Below are 5,810 nucleotides of genomic sequence, written 5' to 3' on the forward strand. Positions count from 1 at the left end.
AGGGTTGCCAGCCAGGCACTTTCCTGTGTGCAGGATTTGCCACGGGTGCAAACCAAACAGGCACAACTGCAATCTGGGAAGGGGTTTCCACCCTGCATAATCCACAGACAGGATGAAGAACTCTTATTTCCTACTAGGATTAGCCAATGCTCTAGCAGAGGGATTATTTCCATCAAGTGCCTTTGGAGATGTCCTTTGGATTCTGGTGACAGATCAAGAGACAGAGAGAGAGAGAGAGAGAGAGTGTCCCTCCTTGGAGGTGGATCTCTGCAGGCTCCCAGGGTTGCTGTGTGCTGGAGGCATCAGGAACGGCTTCCAGCTGAATCTGGGCATCCGTGGGAGCCTTCAGGGAAAGATTTACTTCTTGCTGTTGGGTCCAGGGGGCCTGGGAAGCTGTTCTCATTTTGAGAAGCCTCCAAGCCTGGCAGTCAGGAAGGGCACCTCCAAGGAGGACAAGGGATGTCTGATCTGTCACCCCAGAGCGCCGCTGCCAGTCAGTGTAGGCAGCACTGAGCCAATGGTCTGACGCAGCACAAAGCAGTTTCCTGTCTTCCTAAACTCACCATGAAAAATAATTCGGAATGAAAGATGTGGACAGTGCAGCCAGGAACTGAATGCCTTTTCTGTGTGGGGTTTCCAGGCTTTGGCTGCCCTTCCCTCACATGGATACGGCTGTGCTGATGAGCCATGTCAGTCGCCTATGAGAAGCAGAGCAACTTCTTGGAAAGGAGGCTCGGCTTGTACGGGGCCAGACGTGCCTCGTCCTTTCCCTCCGGACCTTCTGCGGACAGGCCCAGTGGAGCAGCTTCCTCCAAGGGCGTTGCTGGGCATTTAAAAGATTCAGAGCACAGGCCTGAACCGGCACAAATTTGCACAGGCTAATTTATATATATAGAAGAAGCAAGTCTGAGCTGACTTTCAGAGGAGAGGAACCAAACTGGCTGTCTCAGGCCCTGCCCCACAGCAGTGCCACCTGGCGGCGTGCCAGACTGCCCTCCCACTGTAGTCACTGCCTTCTTGAGCGTGGCACAGTCTGACTCAAACCTCCAGTGCGGTTCCAGCTTGTCAATACCCCTGAATAAACTAAGCAACTCATTTGCACCATGATGAAAATGTATTTCAGTGGTGGACATAATTTGGAAAAGGTCAGAGGGCAGGCGGGGTGGGGGGGATGGGACAGCCTCCATGTAACATTCCGATGCCTGCTTCTGTCTTCCTAAAATGCTGAGCCTTCCCAAGTCATCTCCTGGGAAGGGCATGTCTGGGCCACTGCAGAATTGGAGTGGGGGGGAGGCTTACACTGGCTTGCACAGGGAGTCTGAGGTAGCACAGGTGTTTTTGAGTCAGCTGACAGTCAGAGCTGTGAGCACCGAAGGGATGCACTGCACCTGTCCATCGCCCTGTAGAACCAGTGTGAACCAGGGGCTGCCTGGAGGGTTGGGCGTAGGCTGAGGACCCCCTGAGGCACCTTGGGAGGCTGGCCTAGCCTACCTCACACAGGATTGTTGGTGCTGGGGGGAGACCATGTTGGCCACCTGAGCCCCTTGGAGAGAAGTAGAAAATCAGTGACAACAACCCAACAGGCACGTAAATAAATAATTTAGAGATGTGATTTCCAATGTTTTAGAAAGAAGAATGAACCCTGAGTAGCCTTGTCCGATGTTCCTAAAAATGTAATTATTTTCTGGGTGAGAATGGCACAGCCAGTCTCAAGAGCCTTCTTGAAAAGCAGCAGCTGGGAGCTGGGGGTGGGGGCTGGGCTGCTGCCAAGGAAGGCTGAAGGAAGGGCTGTCGATCTCGGGTTCACATGTGGAAGGTCACCATCTGTTTTAGGAGCACTGGCATTTGCCCTCTATGCAGGGACAGCTCAGCCACATCTGGAGGGTGCCATGTTGTCTGCCCTAGAGCTTGGAAAAGTTACTTTTTTAAACTACAACTCCCATCAGCCCAATCCAGTGGCCATGCTGGCTAGGGCTGATGGGAGTTGTAGTTCAAAAAAAGTAACTTTTCCAAGCTCTGCTATAGTTTAATCTGGGGAGGGATTGGGCTGGTCCAAAAAGGCGACCAGGCGCATTCCCAGGTGCCACGAGAATTGTGACACAAAACTGGCTAGTTTAGCCCTAACCCCTGTGCTAATGAGCATCTTTTCTCTGACGTTCCTTCTTGCTCCACGGCCCGTTTTAGCTGTCCCACCTCTGAGGAATGAGGCTCACTATAATGCACTTTGAGAATCCCTGGTCTTAGCAGATCTATTGATGGTCTGATGTGCATTTACTCTGTAACTCAAACATGTTTAGCTACATTTGCTATCTGAATAGCCAGTTACTGTTGAATGGGGAGGGGCTGGGAGGGAAAGGTGAGGCCACCTGGAGCTATTTTGGGCCTGCCGCCTTGACATGCCTGTGCATTGGAGCCAAGGTGCACCCAGCCATCTTAACCATCCTGCCTGGGGTTGAACCACCAGAGACCCACGGTATGGGGGCTAAAATCTCAAGAAGGGGAACTTTAAGAGCTGGCATTGACAGCATTTTGACAAGGCAAACCCTGAATCTCTCCAAGGGATAAAGGAGGCACAGAGACCTTCCAGGGAGGGAGGGAGGGAGGGAGGGGACATTCGGTGTTTACTCTGGACATCCGATTAATTGGTTAACATCAAGACAGCTAACTGGCGTACAACAAATCAAATCTGTTGTAAGCTTAATTGCCACGATGTTGGCCATGGTAAGGTAATGAAGGCCTTGTTTGGGGGCGGGTGGGATGGGGAGAAAAGATCCTCTTCCTCGCTTGGGGGGGGGAGAAACAGCCAAGTGCAGGACAAGCCACCCGCCAGAGCAGAATGGGACTGGATTGGAGCCCGTCTGTCAAGAGCCAAATTCCCATTTTGATAGGATTTCATCACCACAGATTCCCTGTCCCTTAACGGCTGCTTGTTATTTCTAGCATTAGAGGGCAAGGAAGAAAATAGCCCCCAGGCATGTGACATGATTCAGAGGACTTTTAATGTCAGAAATAATGATCGTGTTCAATTGGAGCTCATTATGATGAAATGAGACCTCCTTGAGCCCTCTTTTGGGGGGGCTCCTTAATGAGGTTTCCTCCCCTCCCGTATTTCTGAATTACTGCTATGGGGGAGAAATGGGGGAGGTGGTACATTCAAATTACAAGAAATCTGAGCCGCTCTAAAATCTGAAATAATGGATTTTCCACTGTCCCCACCTTTTCAGTTATAGAAATATTTTGAAGCTGTTCAGAATTGTCTCAAACTTGTCTCCAAAGGCAGTTACAGGACTCCTTTAGGGGGTCTCCTTCAAGGCCAGCTTTTCCCCGGATGTGCGCTAGAGTCCCATTCTGACCTGTGCCTCCCCCTCTGCCCATGGGCCGCTGTGGTGCCCTCCCAGCAGTGCTGACCTCAGGGCAAGGAAGAGTCCAACTGAGATACCAGCTTAGCTGCAGGCCCCTTCAGTGGGAGGACGGTGGCTAACTTACCCACCTTGCCAAGGGGAACTTGAGAAGATCCATGAGCCAACAAAGGCAAACAACAGTAACAATCGTATGATGATCAAAGGGCCACAGCTGACCCTGTGGGGTCTCCCAAAGGAGTATCCATTATGTTGTGGTGGTGTTGTTTGAGATAGAGTCATTTATTTTACATTTTTACAGTCCCCCACCGGAAAGGAAAGTTCAGTGAATGTGTGTGTCCTCCTTGCACAAGGGCCATGCTAATTTTCTCTCTATCCCTCTGATTTTAGCATATCTGCTGCTGCAGCCAGACGGCTCTGTCCTATTACGTTTCATGGGAATTAGCAGTACCCATTCCCAGGCTACTCTGCCCCTTTTCCCTCCCTATGTGTCCACCCCTCTGGCCTTCGGTCATCTTTTATGCTGGCCCAAGATTAGAGCTATAACTTCCCGGGAATAGAAATGCCAGAGACTGAGGGTAGGAAAAGGGCTGCAAAGCCCTGGGCTCAGCTGAAGCACTACATAAATAAAAATGTTTTATGTTGCAAAGGTGGGTGAATTCAGCACAATGAAAATGAACAACATCCCAGAAGGACGCCTGGGCCCCTTGGGCAGAATCATTTTCTTCTCTTCCCATGCCAGGCAGCCTTCTCCTTCGATGGCTTGAAGGGACAATCATGTGCACAGAAGTCTCGGTTGCCCTGCAAAGGCAGGCGAGAGCCAGGCAGGCAGCCACACTCCCCATTTTACTGTACGGCTCTGTGGATCCCATGTGGGGGCCCTTTTGTCACACGTGTGACGTATTCTGGCCAAGCCCTCCCCTGTGTGTGTGGCTGTGTAGCAATGCTTCTTGCAATCGTCTGTGAGCAGAGGTCTCTCAGCCTCTTCCTTCGTCCAGTTCAGCACTCTGAGCATGCCCTGCATTTCACACCTCATGACTCCCTTTCTCTTCCACCCCCCCCATCTCTTCAGTTAGCAAAGCTTTTTTTTTTAATGGCATTCCTTTAGCTTGGCAAGTGCCTCTACTGCTGGAAAATAACTTTTTATGAAGGAAACAAGGCTGTAAGGAATACAATCATTTTTTCTTCCCTTAAAGAAGTGAGTTTGTAACCAGTCCTCTTGTGACACGATACTGACTCATAGAATAGTAGAGTTGGAAGGGGCCTGTAAGGCCATCAAGTCCAACCCCCTGCTCAATGCAAGAATCCAAATCCAAGCATTACCGACAGATGGCTGTCCAGCTGCCTCTTTAAGCCTCCAGTGTCGGAGAGCCCACTGCCTCTCTAGGTAACTTGGCTCAGGTGCTCCATGATTCACATAATTTCCTGTATATACTGTTGCATATTTATGTGTTCACTGTTCAGATGTTGTGTCCACTGCTTAGGTGTGGCTGGGTATGCTTCCCTGTGTATGGAAATCACTCTGGGGCTTGCATTGCATCTGTACAAATGTTAGTGAGTCATAAGGAGGCAGCAGCAGCTGGCAAGACAGATGGGTCTGTAGAATGTTCTTAACTGAATAGCTGCAAATGACAGGTAGAAATGGTCAGAATGCCAACTCTTCTGCACACAGGCCTGTGTTGACAGCAGCAGCAGCAGCAGCAGCAGCAGCAGCAGAAGGCACTTGCCTTTTGCCTCCTTTTCTAAGCAGGATCAGGCCAATGGGGACCATCTCATCCAGGCTCCCGTTTCCCACAATGGCCAATCAGATGCCCCCCCAAGAGGCTCATCAGCAAGACCTGAGGGCCAGAGCGTCCTCCTGCTGTTCTTCCCCATGTACCCCAAATCTTGCCATCTTGACTTGCCTCACTGGGCACAGGCAGAAATGGCCCGCTGCAACACTCAATTTTGGAGCCACCCACTTCCCCAAGGGCACCCCTCTCCCTCAGTCACTGATGAGCAAGAGGACATAAGAAGAGCTCACCTCATCCAGGGTCCCATCCCCCCCCATGCCTCTAGGGAGATCACAGGTAGGACGTGGGAGGCAGCTCCTTTCCCTCTGTTGTCCCCAGCGACTAGCATTAAAAGGCATGTTGCGTCTGGTCCTGGGGAGTAGCATGTAGCCACCATGACCAGTAGCTACTGACACACGGCCTTCTCCTCCGTGAATGTGTCTAATCCCCCTTTCCAGCCATCCAAGTTGGTGGCCATCTCTGTGCCTTGCAAGAGTGAATTCTACACAAAGTAGCTCTGCGCTTCACAAAGAAGCCCCCCTTTTTGCTGGCCTGAATCTCCCTGAATTGCTTTTCTTGAGCTTCATGGCAGAACTGAAGGTAATAATAAATATTCTCATGACTGTATTGGGACCTCTTGCCATTTAACTTGTTCTAAATGGTCTGGAGCTAGAGGTGA

At 50.8% G+C, this 5,810-nt stretch overlaps 1 pseudogene; it reads right to left on the reverse strand.

Annotated features, from left to right (window-relative positions):
- Nucleotides 1–3,671: 3,671 nt before the first annotated feature.
- LOC133369465 (U6 spliceosomal RNA) lies at nt 3,672–3,766 on the reverse strand (annotated as a pseudogene).
- Nucleotides 3,767–5,810: the final 2,044 nt, after the last annotated feature.

Source organism: Rhineura floridana, chromosome 13, assembly GCF_030035675.1.
Source record: "Rhineura floridana isolate rRhiFlo1 chromosome 13, rRhiFlo1.hap2, whole genome shotgun sequence".
NCBI lineage: Eukaryota > Metazoa > Chordata > Lepidosauria > Squamata > Rhineuridae > Rhineura > Rhineura floridana.